Source organism: Macrobrachium nipponense, chromosome 14, assembly GCF_015104395.2.
Source record: "Macrobrachium nipponense isolate FS-2020 chromosome 14, ASM1510439v2, whole genome shotgun sequence".
NCBI classification, from domain to species: domain Eukaryota; kingdom Metazoa; phylum Arthropoda; class Malacostraca; order Decapoda; family Palaemonidae; genus Macrobrachium; species Macrobrachium nipponense.
The window spans coordinates 19,359,743-19,377,242 of record NC_087207.1 but is presented as its reverse complement, the minus strand read 5'-3'; the positions used below and the strand labels follow the sequence as shown (position 1 = coordinate 19,377,242).

The 17,500-nt window shown below is 34.7% G+C and overlaps 1 pseudogene; it reads right to left on the bottom strand.

Annotated features, from left to right (window-relative positions):
• Positions 1 to 17,500, bottom strand: part of LOC135226361 (somatostatin receptor type 5-like) — a 154,952-nt pseudogene that overhangs the window by 2,278 nt on the left and 135,174 nt on the right.

The window sequence follows — 17,500 nt, the reverse complement described above, 5'->3', positions numbered from 1 at the left end:
TATAAGTCTCTCAGCCTGATTTGGGATATTTTCAGTCTTTATCAGTCTTTATTTTTAAGTCTGTCTCAGTCCTCTTGTTTGAAAGAGCTAATTTCTTGAGTTCAGTGGCGTCTATGAAAAGAATCCTACTATGAGATTCAGGGCCTCTGTAACACGGTTTTTTCGCAATAACTTTTTATCTATGCATTTCATAAATATAACGCTTATTCAGAATACATATTATATCAACACATAAATTTTGAGTGTATTCTGCACTACGTAGGTTGAATAAATTTGGTACTTATAATGTAAAAGTGACCTTTTTTGAAGACGGGCCAACTTACTCAGAGAAAAGGTTTCGAACGCACTCGTTACGTAACTTATGATAATTTCTTCCCTCTTTCTCGATTGATGATTGGCTATACGTAACGAAGGCTAAACCCTCTGGCAACAATGACATACAAATATAAATACAAGCAAAGCAGTACACCTTTATGAACTCTGGAACCTCCCCACTGATAATTGTCATAATGAACAAACCAACAAAATATGTTAATAAATACAAAAACACTTCGATTATTAGTCTAACTCCCAAAATAAGTTTCTAAAGAAATTACAGTCTACTTTATAGGTCACAATCAGATTGACAAGATGTAGGGAATAGTTGGTAATTACCAAAAACATAGTAGACAAGCTTGATTTGATAACTGCTATATCCAATGTCAAGCAATTTTTATTTATTGGCTATCTACCTATTTACGATAAAAAAATAGCTGGTACCGTATATTGGCTTTAAACCTTCACAAATAATTATCGTCAGAATGGTGACTTCATGAGGCTCCACCCACTTTCGCCTCGTTATATTCAGACAACACTGAAGGCTACCATGGGCATTGTTGGATTAGAAAATTTAACTTCTGGCTATAAAACTAATTTCTGGAGTATTGTAAGAAGTGCTAAATGATCCTCAAGGATCCCAGCAGTTGGTCTAAACGTTTAATTCATGTATATTACTGCTATACTGTTGCGGCACTACTGCTACAGTAGTATTACTACGCTAGCACTGATACCCCACCCACATCTATGTATCGTTCCGCCATTCATAAAGTCTTTGGGTTTCAGAGCCGATGGCATTTCTGTCTGGTGGATGGGCGAGGCAACATTTAGTCAAAAGGTGTTTGTTTACCTTGCTTACGTAATGAATGTTTTTCGACTCTTGGCTCGTAATCATTGGCCATGGCGTCGGCTAGTTCATTTTTACTCTATAAAAATCAAAACTATCGGGTTTAGGTTATTGATAATGCTGACAAAATTTGTGTGTGGTTGTAAAATATACATATGTCAACTTTCAGCTACATCCGATGCTTTGACAAGGAGCAAAGTCCAAAAAACCGTGTTACAGAGACCCTGAATCTCATAGTAGGTTCTGGTTATTCCATATTTATCCATTTTATGCCAAAAGAGAGAAATTTCTTGAATTGAGTGGCGTCTGATAAGAATCCTAGGTTCTGGTTATTCCCTATTTATCAATTTTATGCCACAAGAGAACAATTTCTTGAGTCCAGAGGTGTCTATAAAAAGAATCCTAGGTTCTGGTTATTCCATATTTATCAATTTTATCAATTTTATGCCCACTGGAAAGGTTTCTTGAATTCAGTGGCGTTTATGAAAATCTTGAGTTGTGGATATTGCATTTTGTTAATCTTATGACCACCAGAAGTTATTTTAATTGGTGTCATGTCAGGTCAATGCCATGTACTCCATTTTAGTTCATTTTTACAGTGGGATTTCAATGAGCAATTGAAATGGGATATTTTTATTACCTACAACAATTTCATGGAATCGTTTTGTTACCATTTCACTAAGTTTAATTAAAATAAATCTTGTGCTAACATTTTATAAATTTTAGATATCCAAATTCAAACCATTTTAATTCAAAGATATTTTTAAATTACTTAGAAAGATCCACGACCCAGCTTTAACTCTCTGGATTGTGAATCTTTTCTGAGTAGTTTCAAAACAGGTTTGAATTAAAAATTGTTTAAATTTGAATACCAGAAATGTTGGCAGATTTATTTTAGGGCAAAATGCTTGAAATGCCAACAAGACGAATCCATGAAATTATTATAATCTCAGTGTAATATAGTTTCTTCTCTTCTTCTACAATGTTTAAATAGGAATTCTCTCTCCTGTCTGAAAAACTAACCCTCCTCCTGCTCCTGCGCCTCCTGCTCCTCCTCCTCCTTCTTTTTCTTCTTCTCTTGTGGTTCCCAATAACCAAATGGCTGAATGAAAGGAAACACGATTACTCCTTTGTACGTCGAACTTTGACAGTCTATCCCTCCTTCAATAGAGTCTTCAGGTTCTTGATTCAGTTTTCTTTTCCTTCATTCTTTCCTCTTCTCTGACCTTTTTTTATTAATTTTTTTAGTTTCATTTCGTAGTTAGACTCAGGGAATTTGGTATTTTTCCTAATTTTGGGTATATTTATAATGTACGCACACACACACACTATATATATAATATATATATATAATATATATATATATATATATATATATATATATATATATATATATATATATATATATAATGTATGTATATATATACATATATCATACATACACACACACACACACACATATATACACATATATATATATATATATATATATATATATATATATACATACATATATATATATATATATATATATATATATATATATATATATATATATATATATAAACATTATATCTCTACACAAATAATCTCCAGAATTCCTTTCAAGGGGCAATGATAATATGACATATATACCTTTTCTTTTAATTAAGAGTCAGGCAGGGACGCTTCACGATGCCATAATCTAATATAAACTTGGTGATAGGACATCGAGGTTCTCTCTCTCTCTCTCTCTCTCTCTCTCTTCTCTCTCTCTCTCTCTCTCTCTGTCTTTCTCTCAATTTCATTTGGCCCCCTCAGGCGAAATATCTTCTTTTTGATAAGGAAAATATTAATAAAGCTTAATTGATTAAGGAAATCATATTTTTTTTTTAGTAATGCCTCTGCCTTTGACTGAAGTCCTGATGAATAATTATTGGAATGTCTAGCCAGATGGAGTAAAGATTCACCCCAGATCTTCATCAGTTGGCGATGAATTATATCTTCCATTTATTTCTCAGGGTATATCGGCTTTCGTGACAAGTCTGTGGTATATATATATATATATATATTATATATATATATATAGATATATATATATATATATATATATATATCTATATATACATATACATATACTATATATATACATATATACATAAATCTGTATAATATATATATATATATATATATATATATATTAATATATATATATATGATATATATATAATGTATATATATAAATATATATACTTATCACGAGAGCTAATATAACTTAAAGAATAAATTTAAATACAATTCATCACTAACTGATGAAAATCTGAGATGAATAATGTCTCCATCTGACTTGACCTTTGATGAGTAAATATTTAATGACTAAATATCAAACCTACAATCTGAATATCGAGACAGGTATTTCCTAGATTAAATGTTATTGGCAGCCATTCAATTATCTACGAAGACAATATTATTTCATTGTGACAAATAAACGAAGAAGCATCACTTTTGGGAATTGAACCCAATAAGCCAAGAAGCATCACTCTGGGAACGAAACCATTACGCATTCCAAGAACTTGACCTGCAAAGTGAAATTGAATACTGCAAAGTACCATTCTAATTGTGCAATTACCTTTCAAACATTGGTGGCCCTGCCTGGGTACCTGATACTCATACGGAAGCTCTCCTTGTACCTGTGGACAGAGAACGATGACGGGTGATTTGGTTTGCTTGAATGTCAATATTTGTTAGTGTAATCTTTTGTAAGGTAGAATCTAACCCCTTGTTTCGTTCCATCACTCTAGCAAGCAGTCAAGATTTCCTACTTTGCGTACTTCTTAATTTTTCACAGGCACCAAACTGAGGTAATCGCAAAGTAAGCTCTGTAGGTTTGACAGTATCTATAAATGGTATATTTTTGTTTACATTTTTGTACGTTATAATCTAATCCATTATTTTATTCCATAATAATTTTCCACCTTGTTTATATCATTTCAGAACTGCCCTTATCACCCTTTGTGGAATAAAACCAGAACACATAAGCTAATCATTTTCCACGTTGTTTACACCTTTTCAGAACTCCCCCCACCCTAACCGTATGGAATCAAAATTACGACCCGAGAAACACTACTCACCCGTAGGAGGTCGTTCTCGTGTGAGAGAGGGACATCTGGCGGATGTGAGGACGGGCAGGTCTCAAGCACGGACACAGGGACGCATAGAAACTCTCCCTGAAATTCTTGGACAGGAATCCGTACACTATGGGATTGATACAGCTGGAACGAAAGTAGGAATCAGCTTTAAAAAAGGACTAATTATCTAGAATCGCCTATAGCACTTGTCTAAGGTAAATATTTAGATGCTCTCTGTACATTAAGAATAATTATATATGTACATTAAGTAGAACCTCAAATGTTCAAGCGAAGATGTGATGTATTACTACCATAAAACAGTCCTCCCTGTATTCTTAATGATTGGCGTAAATTTTTATTTATTTGTTAATCAATTCATTATTTTTTTATTTGTAATAAATATTTTCTATTTCCTGCTACCTTCTGTTTTACTTCTTTCAAGTGAACACTGTAATATTCTTTGGAAGCTTGAATTTCAATTGAGTGGCTCCCCTTGGTGGGCTTGTTTCCTATGAATAGGGTTCATCTTTGGTGAATTAACTGATGAAAACAAGTTATAAGAAATGATAGTAAATACAGAAAGAGAGGAAATCAGTTATGAGAAAAGAAAAAAGATAAAATGATAAAAATTAACTGATAAAAATATAAGAACAGAAAAATTCAGTAAATACAGAAAGATGAGATCAATCATTTGATCAGAAAAAGAAAAGATAAAATCATGAATTAACTGATAAAAATATAAGAAGTGAAGAAGAATTATGAATACAAAAGAAAAAAGAAAAGATAAAATCATGAATTCACTGATAAAAATATAAGAAGTGAAGAAGAATGTATGAAATACAGAGAGAAGAAATCAGTTAGAAAAGGAAAAGATGTAAATCAATAGAGTGATTGATTGGTAAACAGATAAAAATATCAACAGATTATTAAGATACAAAGTGAATTCCTCTGAGGTTCTAATTGGCACAGCATCTCCGGGAGTCTGCAATACTCAGGCACATAACACAGAAATGGATGAAATGTCAATAAGCTAATATTATCCCAGACCATTGCGAGGAAGTAAACAATTTTTATTTACTGAGAAGAAATTCCCATGAATCCATTTGACGTCCAATAAGAGACACGAGGATTTGGGTCAATATGAAATCCCCTAAGGAAGTCTACAAATGATGTCTGTCTGTCAAGTATTGGGAAAGTACTAAGATGTTTTCAGTGAATTGGGAGAATAAGCCTCATGTGGGCATTGCCAAAAAGCCTGTTAAGAGTAACAGAGTAAGGTTGACCTAGCTGGAAATCATAAGGTTTTCAATTGAGTCAGTCTGTCTAATATGACTTGAATGTTAGTTCACTTTTTTTGTCATGACATGCAATAGTTACTGATCCGTTATCGTACCTTTAAATATACAGACATTTGTAAACCAAAAATAATATAGTCTGTTAACCACATCAAATCACCCACGAATTTCTGACAAACAATAAACCTCTTTCAAACAATCAAGACCAGTTAATTGTTTGTTACATATCACCAAAAGACCCACAGTCTCTGACAAACAGTAAAGACGAAAGGACAAGTTAACTGTTTGTGAAACCACATCAAAACACCCAGTTATTTTCAAACAATAAAGATCCATTAAGCGTTTGTTACACTACATTAAAAGACACTTATTCTCTCCAACAATAAAGACAGATTAATCTTTTGTTACAGCACTTCAAAAGACAGTTTTTCCAAACAATTAACACCAGTTAATCGTTTGTTACAACACATCAAAATACCCGCAGTTTTTTTACAAACAATAAAGACCAATTAATCGATTGTTGCAGCACATCAAAAGACTAACAGTTTTTCTCAAACAATAAAGACCAAAGAACCAATTAATCATTTGTCACACCACATCAAAGGACTCGTATTCTCTCCAGCAACAAAGACCAATTAATTATTTGTCACAGCACCTCAAAAGACTCAGTTTGCCAATCATTAAAGACCAAAGGACCAATTAATCATTTGTCACACCACATCAAATGACTCTTATTCTCTCCAGCAGCAAAGATCAATTAATCGTTTGTCACAGCACATCAACACCCACCTTTTTTTAACGACCAATAAAGACCACTCAATTACCTGTTGCAGTACGCCAAGAGATGCACGGCGTTAAAAAGGTGCTTGTTGAAGGACTGGTGATCGTACATCGGCAGAATCCCCCAGGACCAGAGGACATTCGTGATCAGAAGAGGTGACCAGCACACAAGGAAAAGCACCACGACTATGAACAGCATCGTCGCAATCTGTTGAAGGGGGAAGGAAGAGACCGCAGGAGAAATTTAGGTGGGTAGAAATGAATTTATTCTACCTGTGTGAAATCGATAGTAATTCTAATTTCGTTCGGGAACATCCATAGGGGATTTCCTATGCCTGTCATTATTTTACCATATATTTTAGTGAAGTAAAGTTCTTTTTAAGTAGATAAAAGATGGTATATAGGCTCGTAGCCCCCTAGGTTGGTTTCAAAGTAAATTTTACTACATATTTTGGTTTAATAACCGCCTCTTTAAGCAGATAAAGATTGTATATAGGCTCGTACCCCACTAAGTTTGTTTCAAAGTAAATTTTACTATATGATTTGGTATAATAAACTTTTTTAAGTAGATAAAAGATTGTATATAGGCTCGTACAACCCAGGTTTGTTTCAAAGTAAATTTTACTATATAATTTGGTATAATAAACTTTTTTCAGTAGATAAAAGATTGTATATAGGCTCGTACCCCACTAGGTTTGTTTCAAAGTAAATTTTACTATATAATTTGGTATAATAAACTTTTTTAAGTAGATAAAAGAGTGTATATAGGCTCGTACCCCACTAAGTTTGTTTCAAAGTAAATTTTACTATAAAATTTGGTATAATAAACTTTTGTAAGTAGATAAAAGATTGTATATAGGCTCGTACCCCACTAGGTTTGTTTCAAAGTAAATTTTACTATATAATTTGGTGTAATAAATGTCTTTTTAAGTAGATAAAAGATTGCATATAGCCTCGTAGCCCCTAAGGATTGTTTTCAAAGTAAATAATAGATTGCAAATGAGTTCGTGCTTCTAAAGTTCAGTTATCAAAATGAATAAATGATTTAATAGGGCTTCGTACTTCCTCAATTTATTCAATCTTTTAGTGTAATAATCTGTTTTTAAGCACAAGAATGATTTTACACTGGTTCGTATTCCCTAAAGTTTGATTTGAAAGGAAGTAGAAGTTGTAAAGGACATTAAGAAAAAATGTATATAGATAGGCTCGTGCCCCATAGAGAAGAAAGTTGTATATGAATTGTATGAAAATATTCTGTTCAGAATAAAATAAAATAAAAATTTTTAATGAATAATTATAATAATGATAAATAATAGTAAAGTAAAATATCATCTTTGCCAGCTCGAATTTCAAGTCACGGGTCCTTGTGGTTTGTCCCCTATGAATAAGGTTTCATCTTCGCAATAATAATAATAATAATAATAATAAGAATAATAATAATAATAATAATAATAATATAATAATAATAATAATAATAATAATAATAATAATAATAATAAGAAAAATCTTTGGAAAGCTTGAATTTTAAGTCAGTGTCCGTCAGGTAGGCTAATTTCCCATGAATAAGGTCCATCTCCTGAATAATAATAATAATAATGATAATTAATAATAATAATAATAATAATAATAATAATAATAATAATAATAATAATAATAATAATAATAATAATAATAATAATAATAATAATAACCAGAGGATTACCAGATTCTAATTCATCAAAGAATACAGAAATGACTGACTCACACAATTGGCGTTCAAGCTGCCCCGCGAAAAGGCAGGTCGCTTTTTTAAACACAAGAGTTCCTGACAAAAACCCCTCAATAGCTTTTAAAAGACCTTTGACAGGAGTGTCAGCACGAATCACTACCACTGCCAGTCTGGGTGGAACGACGTCAAATGAATCTGAATTAAAGGCTAAAAGCGGGTCAATTTATTTCAGCCAACTGTGATACTCCGCGTGAAATTCGTTTATTAAAATGGCCAGCGTAATTCACAGAATTCCACCCAGCCCCCCTCCTTTTTACTGATAAGCTTTGCAATTTAATAATTTACTTATATCATATATTTATTAACTAATTTGCTTAATTTAGAGTTTTTATCTCTAATGGCTGATTATTCTGTCTTTTTTCTTTTTCCTATTACCCTCTGTTACTTCTTTTGAATGAACACCTTAATATTCTTTAGAAACTCCTTTGAAGTCAGTGGCCCTTGTGGAAGCTTGTTCCATATGAGCAGTGTTCATCTTTTGAATAATAATAATAATAATATAATAATAATAATAATAATAATAATAATAATAATAATAATAATAATGTGGCGCCGTGGCAGAGTGGGTTAGGTCGTCAATGGACTGGTTAAGCAACATTGGGGCTGGTCAATCGTTGGATGGGTGGCCGCTCTCCTCGACGTTGATTTCTTGGGAAAGGAATTTTACCATAATTTCCTCAGTCTACTCAGCTGTAAATGAAAACCTATCCCTGATGGGGTATGGTCCAGCTATGGGTTAAATAGCAAAACTCAGCAATGATGTTAAGATATGAAGGAATAAAGGACAACGACGTAAATGGAACCTCTGGCAACAGAGGAGCTTCGTCGCAACCAGGTATTCAACCCAATTGAAGGGGAAGACGGTCAGGTACTTGGAGGTCGTCATCCAGCAACTGACCACCACAACGACAGTAACCAACAGCCTGAGATTGGAGCTACAGAAGCAAACCAAAGGAAGAAATGGACAAGTGAAGAAAATAAGGAAATATGGAGATGCTACATCAGAAGCAACCCGACGGAGAGAGGATACAAGAAGAAGGTTGGTCAACATCTGGAACGAGAGGAATAAACAACACAAACAGAGCAGAGGCTGGCAGACCAAGTAAGGAACATAAAGAAAAAGAACTGGCTCTCCCCAACAGAAATGGAGGAACTGGAAAGGGAAATGTCACACGACACCGAATTACACGAAGACGAACTGAGAGACGATGCCACAGAAGACGACAGGGATGATGAGGTATCAAACAACGACACACGAAGAAACACCAACGAAGTAACAGAGAGGACGGAATGGGTAGAAAAGATTAGACAATGGATGGAGCCAGATACAGAGAGAACAAAGATCCCCTCCATGAAAGCCTACAACACAACAAGAAAGAAGGGAGAAAAACAAGTGAGGTCAATGAAATAATGGGAATAATACACACCACCAGTATCACAGAAACAAATAACTTGGCATATGCAGGAGCAAGATTAGTAGCAGAACTGATGGGGATTCGAACACCAACACTACCATCACAACCAACCCAAGCAAATCATGGTGATGAGATCTGACTTGAGTAAACTGAATGAGATGGCAGAAAAAAGACTAAGAAGCAAGAAAACAAGGGAGGAACTCAACGGGAAATACAAAGTACAAGAGAGGGGACTAAACAACACAATAGAAGATGTAAAACAGAGGCTTAAAGCCAAAGCACATAAGATCCAACGGTACATGAACAGGAATAAGGGATGCCAACAGAACAAACTATTCAGGAACCAACCAGAAAAGACTATACAGCCAACTAAAGGGGAAGGAGGGAAGACAACCACCAGAAATTCCTGAAGCCGAACCAAGTAAGAGACTCTGGGAAAACATATGGAGCAATCCGGTATCACACAACAAACATGCAACATGGCTCCAGGAAGTCAAGGAAGAAGAAACAGGGAGAATAAAACAAAGATTCACAGAGGTCACGAGAGACACAGTCAGACACCAACTAAAGAAAATACCAAACTGGAAAGCCCCAGGTCCCGATGAATTCCATGGATACTGGCTCAAAAACTTCAAGGCCCTACACCCACGAATAGCAGAACAACTCTAGCATTGTATCTCAAACCACCATGCGCCCAAATGGATGACCACAGGAAGGACATCCTTTGTACAAAAAGACAAGAGTAAGGGAAATAAAGCCAGTAATTACAGGCCTATCACCTGCCTACCAATAATGTGGAAGTTACTAACAGGTATCATTAGTGAAAGGCTATACAACCACCTAGAGGAGAAACACACCATCCCCCACCAACAGAAAGGCTGCAGAAGGAAGTGTAGGGGCACAAAAGACCAGCTCCTGATAGACAAAATGGTAATGAAGAACAGTAGGAGAAGGAAAACCAACCTAAGCATGGCATGGATAGACTATAAGAAAGCCTTCGACATGATACCACACACATGGCTAATAGAATGCCTGAAAATATATGGGGCAGAGGAAAACACCATCAGCTTCCTCAAAATACAATGCGCAACTGGAATACAATACTTACAAGCTCTGGAATAAGACTAGCAGAGGTTAATATCAGGAGAGGGATCTTCCAGGGCGACTCACTGTCCCCACTACTCTTCGTAGTAGCCATGATTCCCATGACAAAAGTACTACAGAAGATGGATGCCGGGTACCAACTCAAGAAAAGAGGCAACAGAATCAACCATCTGATGTTCATGGACGACATCAAGCTGTATGGTAAGAGCATCAAGGAAATAGATACCCTAATCCAGACTGTAAGGATTGTATCTGGGGACATCAGGATGGAGTTTGGAATAGAAAAATGTGCCTTAGTCAACATACAAAAAGGCAAAGTAACGAGAACTGAAGGGATAAAGCTACCAGATGGGAGCAACATCAAACGCATAGATTAGACTGGATACAAATACCTGGGAATAATGGAAGGAGGGGATATAAAACACCAAGAGATGAAGGACACGATCACGAAAGAATATATGCAGACTCAAGGCGATACTCAAGTCAAAACCTCAACGCCGGAGATATGATAAAAGCCCATAAAACACATGGGCTGTGCCAGTAATCAGATACACGCAAAGGAATAGTGGAATGGACGAAGGCAGAACTCCGCAGCATAGATCAGAAAACCAGGAAACATATGACAATACACAAAGCACTACACCCAAGAGCAAATACAGACAGCCTATACATAACACGAAAGGAAGGAGGGAGTGGACTACTAAGTAAAGAGAACTGCGTCAACATCGAGAACAGAGCACTGGGGCAATATCTGAAAACAAGTGAAGACGAGTGGCTAAAGAGTGCATGGGAAGAAGGACTATAAAAGTAGACGAAGACCCAGAAATTATACAGAGAAGGGAGGGAATGGACAAACAGAACAGAGGACTGGCACAACAAACCAATGCATGGACAATATATGAGACAGACTAAAGAACTAGCCAGCGATGACACATGGCAATGGCTACAGAGGGGAGAGCTAAAAAAGGAAACTGAAGGAATGATAACAGCGGCACAAGATCAGGCCCTAAGAACCAGATATGTTCAAAGAACGATAGACGGAAATAACATCTCTCCCATATGTAGGAAGTGCAATACGAAAAATGAAACCATAAACCACATACCAAGCGAATGCCCGGCACTTCAGTGGCAAAAGCCCTCCACTGGAGCCTGTGCAAGAAACATCAGCTACCTTGCAGTAATAAGTGGTACGAGCACCAACCTGAGGGAGTGATAGAAAACGATCAGGCAAAGATCCTCTGGGACTATGGTATCAGAACGGATAGGGTGATACATGCAAATAGACCAGGCGTGACGTTGATTGACAAAGTCAAGAAGAAAGTATCACTCATTGATGTCGCAATACCATGGGACACCAAAGTTGAAGAGAAAGAGAGGGAAAAAATGGATAAGTATCAAGATCTGAAAATAGAAATAAGAAGGATATGGGATATGCCAGTGGAAATCGTACCCATAATCATAGGAGCACTAGGCACGATCCCAAGACCCCTGAAAAGGAATCTAGAAAAACTAGAGGCTGAAGTAGCTCCATGACTCATGCAGAAGAGTGTGATCCTAGAAACGGCGCACATAGTAAGAAAAGTGATGGACTCCTAAGGAGGCAGGATGCAATCCCGGAATCCACACTATAAATACCACCCAGTCGAATTGGAGGACTGTGATAGAGCAAAAAAAAAAAATAATAATAATAATAATAATAATAATTGGGAAAAAACTCTATCACGAGAGTATATATAATGTTCTAAGAGGTCCACAGTAATAAGAAATGTTGCGAGTTCGTGTATAATTTAAAAACCCTTCACAAAGCTCTCGAACCTTTCTCTGGGCTCATCTTCAATCAAAAAAAAAAAAAAAAAAAAAAAAAAAAAATTATACTGAAGATGAACCCAGGGAATGGTTCGAAAGCTTTGTAAAGGGTTTTTAAATTATACACTAACTCGCAACATTTTTTGTTACTGTGGAACTCTTAGAACATAGAATATTATTAATAATAATAATATGAAGCTAGGAGACCCTCTCTCAAACATGTTTTGTTAGAGGATGGCAGGATCAGTGGAATTGATTTTATATGTGGTCTTTTCAGTTCTTCTTATTATTCTCTTCTCATCAGGGCTGATATTCGCTAATAGCTGGCCGATGTTCATATTCTGGTTAAGGAAATGTTCTATAAAAATACTAATTTATTGATAAGACAATAGAAGTGGCGTATTGTCGCCGTAGAGTTTACAAATTCCAACGGGTTAATGTACTATTCTTCTCTCTTCTGCGGGAATTTGTAAACTCTACGGCGACCAAACGCCACTTCTGTTGTCTTATCAATAGATTAGTATTTTTATAAGACATTTTCTTAACCAGAGTATGAACATCGGTCAGCTATTAGCGAATGATCAGCCCTGATGAGAAGAGAATAATAAGAAGAATTGAAAAGACCATTATTAAAATAAATTCCACTGATGCTGCCATCCTCAATTAATAAAATAAAATAATAATAATAATAATAATAATAATTAATAATAATAATAATAATAATAATAATAATAATAATAATAATAATAATAATAATAATAAAATGTATTTCGAAAATGTGGTAGAATTTAATGTTCTGTCAAGCAGCTTTAATAAACTAACCAGTTGCTATTTAAAGATTGTGTCATACAGTAAAGTTTAATATATTTTTTGGTTTGAGAACTCTCGTAACTATTTGTCATCAAATTTCCCCTTTGAAAATAGTTTACAGAAATGTTATCATTATCTATCAATTATTGTATCCTCTACCTGTATTCATTTTATGGTAAATTTGTAGATAATTCATTAATTTCTTTCGAAAATTAAAAAAAAGAATGACAAAATGGACACTGGATTCTAAAGTTCGGTAATTGACAGACATGTTCAACCGATTTCAAAATCACATCTAATGACGAACTAGTCAGTAAATATTCTTAATAACGAATAAAAGAAATTAACACCTAACGCCCATTGAAAAAACTAAACAGATCTATTCCGTAATCATGTAATTAAATATTTGTAAATAGATATTGCTGTACTGTGTTACGTAGGCACAAGAATACATTTGGGAATCATTAGCACCGGTGAAAAATGACCTTTTTTGGCAAATCATTATGGCCAGGGATTTCGCTAATCACGTAATTAGGACGACGTTCGAGGCTGGATTGGTGATCGTGGATTGATGTTCTAGTCCAGTGGTTCTCACCCGGGGGGGAATTCCCCCTGGCGGGGCGGGGGGGATTTCAGAGTTTTAATGTGGGAATTATGACTACAGACTCAAAGGCTTAAACTGACTGTGGTACCAAGCAAAACGAAGCGTGCATCGGTCCGCTAGCTTATGTGTTTACGATAGTATTTTGTTTTGTATTACTTGGAATGTACCTTAGAAGCAGGCAATTTTTTTTTGATATGGAGGCACAGGGGTGGGTTTGTTTGGGGGGTGGGGGGGGGGGGGGGGGGGGAGGGAATGACATGGACATATGGGTGAAAGGTTTACATGGGCCAAAAAAAAAAACCAAAAAAAAAAAAGGTTGAGAAAAACCCACTATTCGAGTCTGTCTCGTGTATGGATAGCATGACGGTACATTTTAGCAGGTGTGAATTTTTTTGTTTTCTTTTATGGCCGATTTTGTATGGGAATGATTATATGATTGTTGATAATCGTATGATTATGAATTATTGATATGCATACCAAAGGTACGGTTCTATTTTCGAAGTTGTAGTTTGGGACTTGGCAGTAAATATTCGCATTTTGGGATGGCGGTCTAAGTTTCAACAGTTTTTCTTTTTTGCATTTTCACTTTGTCTATCTCTCTCTCCTCTCTCTCTCATCTCCAAGACATACATACACACACAGACACACACACACAACACACACACACACACACATATATATATATATATATATATCTATATATATATATATATATACATATATACATATATATATATATTATATATATGTATATATATATATATATATATTATGATATATATACATATATATATATATATATATATATATTCTCTCTCTCTCTTTCTCTCTCTCTCTCTCTCTCTCTCTCTGCCTATATATATATATATATATCTTTCTCTCTCTCTCTCTCTCTCTCTCTGCCTTATAATACTATAATATATATATTTATTCTCTCTCTCTCTTTTCTTCATCTCTCTCTCTCTCTCTTCTCTCTCTGCTTATATATTATATATATATAGGCGAGAGGAGAAGAGCAGAGAGAGAGAGATGAAGTGCATAATAAACTGGTAGATCTTAAAAGCTCTACTTGAATTACTTCAACCTCCTCCCACTTTCCTTGTGTTAAGCACCAGTCACGTGAGAATCGTTATTTAAACATAAACAAAAGGCAGTATTGATTTTTATTTAGTTTTATTTTAATTCTATTTTGATTTTCGAGCTAAGCAATTAAGAAGACTTAGAAACAGATTTTAAGGAGAAATGTATACAGAAAACTACTTTAAGTAGGAGAGTTACACAACTGAACTCCATTATACTTCTATATGGAGTGTGTGTATTAAAGTATAAATATATATATATATATAATATATATATATATACATATACTATATATATATATATATATATTCTCTCTCTCTCTCTCTCTCTCTCTCTCTCTCTCTCTCTCTGCCATATATTATATATATATATATATATATATATCTATATATATATATATATATATATATATTTTCTCTCTCTCTCTCTCTCTCGAGAGAGAGAGAGAGAGAGAGAGAGGAGAGAGATGAAAGTGCATAATAACGAACTGGATATTGGTACGGCAGCCGTACCTCGATCTCGGTAGATATTGGTACGGCAGTGAATTGCGCATGCGCGAACCCTTGTTTACCGCTCACGCATATCCAAAGACTATATACTGAAGTATTATACACAGTCTTTCGGCATATCAGTGACAGCAAGAAAAATGGTACGACGAACAGCATGAACCGCGGAATAATACATTAGTTTTCGCCGAAAAACAGATGTTTCCAGGCTTTAACGAGCTGACAAAAGCCATAGACATCTATGAAGACAAACTTTTCAAAAAATTGGTAATTCGTGGTATATACGTAGGTCACGAACGATCGAATCGGCCCTGAAAAGAATTCCGAAGAGGAGATTCAAAGAGGATTATATATAAATATACACTACCATCGTACCTTTGGTGACCTTTCTCGGCCTTTTATTCTGCCCGACTTCGGCAGTTGCAAGGGCCTTTATACACTTTACAATATTCTTTAATTCACTTCATTGAGTATATTGCAGCTGTCGGAGAAGACGATAGAATTTACCAGGTAGTGAAATGGCAAAATTAAAAAAAATTTCAGCACTATTCCATTTAAAATCGGGATAGTGTTGTTTTTTGTAGTACAAAAAGCGGGAAAAATTCACAATAGCAAAAAAAAAAAAAAAAAAAAAAAAGGGGGGGGGGGGGAGGGGGAGGGACATTTTGCTAACTAAAAAATGGGGGACAGATGTTCAAAAAGCGTGACTCTCCCCCACCTAAAAGCCGAACTCTGGTTTACATAATACAGTATGATTAGCAAACTGGTAAACGGATACAGCTAACTGCCGTATCTACAGCAAGTCAAGAGCGCAAATACGGCACCAATGACAGAATCTGCCGTACTCTCACCGCACTATTATTATTTGTACGGCAGGAAGTCTGAAATTGACGCATGCGCAATTCACTGCCGTACCAATATCTACCACGATCGGGATACGGCTGCCGTACCTATATCCTGTGCCGCATAATAAACTGGTAGATCTTAAAAGCTCTACTTGAATACTTCAACCTCTCCCACTTTCCTGTGTTAAGCACCAGTCACGTGAGAATCGTTATTTAAACATAAAACAAAAAGGCAGTATTTGAATTTTATTTTTAGTTTTATTTAATTCTATTTTGATTTTCGAGTAGAGCAAATTAAGAAGACTTAGAAACAGAGTTAAGGAAGAAATGTATACAGACAAAACTACTTAAGTAGGGAGAGTTACACAACTGAACTCCATTATACTTCAATATGGAGCTGTGATATTAAAGTAAATATATATATATATATATATATATATTATATATATATATACATATATATATATATATATATATATATCTATATATGTATATACTATACATACATATATATATATATATATATTATATATAATATATATATATATATATATAAACTACTTAAGTAAGTATGGAATATCGCCCAGTTGTATTCCATTAAACTTTGATATGGAGTTGTAATTTTAAAGTAATAAAATATAAAAACTACTTATGTAAACATGGAGTATCACCCAGTTGTATTCCATTAAACTCTAATATGGAGTTGTGATTTTAAAGTAATAAAATAAAAAAGCTACTCAAATAGAGAGCATCAGCCAGGTGAATTCCATCAAACTCTAATATGGAGTTGCAGTATAAAGTAAAAAATATGAGAAACTACTTAAATAAGTAAGGAGTATCGTCCAGTCTTGCTCCATTAAAATCCAATATGGAACTGTGGTATTAAAGTAAAAAAGAAATGCACCAAAACTACTTAGTAAGTAAGGAGCATCATCGAGGTAAACTACATAGAACTCCAATATGGATTTGTGGTATTTAAGTGAAAAAATTACACACAGACTACTTAAATAGGGAGTATCACCGAGGTAAACTACATTGAACTCTAGTATGGAGTTGTGGTATTATAGTTAAAAAATACACAAAAACTACTTAAACTCCAATATGGAGTTGTGGTGTGAAAGTGAAAAATATACACAAATACTACTCAAGTAGGGAGCATCACCGAGGTAAACTACATTGAACTCTAATATGGAGTTGTGTACTTGAGTGAAAAAAAAA